The following is a 1,144-nucleotide window of genomic DNA, read 5'->3' on the forward strand; positions in this document are numbered from 1 at the left end:
TGTACCCATCCCGGATTTGAACTAATGGAGAGTAAATAAATAAAAGTAGATTTGTGCTCTTGTAAAAAAAAAAAAAAAAAAAAAAAAAAAAAAAAAGAAGAAGAAAGTGCCACGAGTGTCAGGAGTATTGACGCCTTGGTCCCTGTGGCGGCGCTGATCTGTGACATTCGGAAAAGCTGTGAACAGGGTGTTGTTGGAGGAAGCAGGCCACTGGCCAGCCGGCCTCTGAAGGTGAGATCTTGCTGGCTTCTAGTGTGAGTCAGGCAGAGCACTGTCCCCTCCCACAAGCTCCTGCTTTTCCGTAGGCCGTGAGCTGTGCGCAGGCGCAGAGAAGCCAGGAAGCACAACTCTCTGTGTAGCCCTGGCTATCCCGGAACTCACTCTGTAGACCAGGCTGGCCTCCAACTCAGAAATCTGCCTGCCTCTGCCTCCCAAGTGCTGGGATTACAGACACGCGCCACCACTGCCCGGCACAACTCACTTTTTTTTTTTTTTTTGGTTTTTCGAGACAGGGTTTCTCTGTGTAGCCCTGGCTGTCCTGGAACTCACTCTGTAGACCAGGCCTTGAACTCAGAAATCCACCTGCTTCTGCCTCCCAAGTGCTGGGATTAAAGGCGTGCACCACCACTACCCAGCAAGATGCACCATTTTTAACTATGTGTACTCATAGGTTGGTGTGTACATGCAGTGTGTGCACGGGAGTCTAGGAAGTGAGTGCCGACGAAGGCTGGAGGTGTCAGATCCCCCTGGAGCTAGACCACAGGTGGCCCTGGGTCTCCAAGTGTTGTCATCTGCCAAGCACCCATAACACCCTTGCTCCCTAAAGTTGTTAACATTAGGTACCAATAACATAACTAATACAATAGTTCAGCACAGAAACCAGTGCATTTAGAGTTAACAGCATCAACTGCTCTCCCAGAGGGCTGGGTTTTAGTTCTCAGCTCCCATATCATGCAGTTCTGAGCTGCCTGTAAGTCCAGCTTTTCTGATTCTTCTCCTGGGAAGACATGCACAGACACCCTTCCACATACACACGCACGCACGCACGCTCACACACACACACACACACACACACACACACACGAACGCACACATACACATGCGCACACAAATAAAAATGAAAGTAGCCAGGCGTGGTGACATA

The 1,144-nt window shown here is 49.7% G+C and overlaps 1 protein-coding gene across 3 annotated transcripts in view; it reads right to left on the reverse strand.

Annotated features, from left to right (window-relative positions):
• Gtf2ird2b (GTF2I repeat domain containing 2B) overlaps window positions 1-1,144 on the reverse strand; it is a 38,566-nt gene that overhangs the window by 28,430 nt on the left and 8,992 nt on the right. The gene's annotated exons all lie outside the window — the stretch shown is intronic.

The sequence above is a fragment of the Mus pahari genome, chromosome 23, assembly GCF_900095145.1.
Source record: "Mus pahari chromosome 23, PAHARI_EIJ_v1.1, whole genome shotgun sequence".
Classification (NCBI taxonomy): Eukaryota; Metazoa; Chordata; class Mammalia; order Rodentia; family Muridae; genus Mus; species Mus pahari.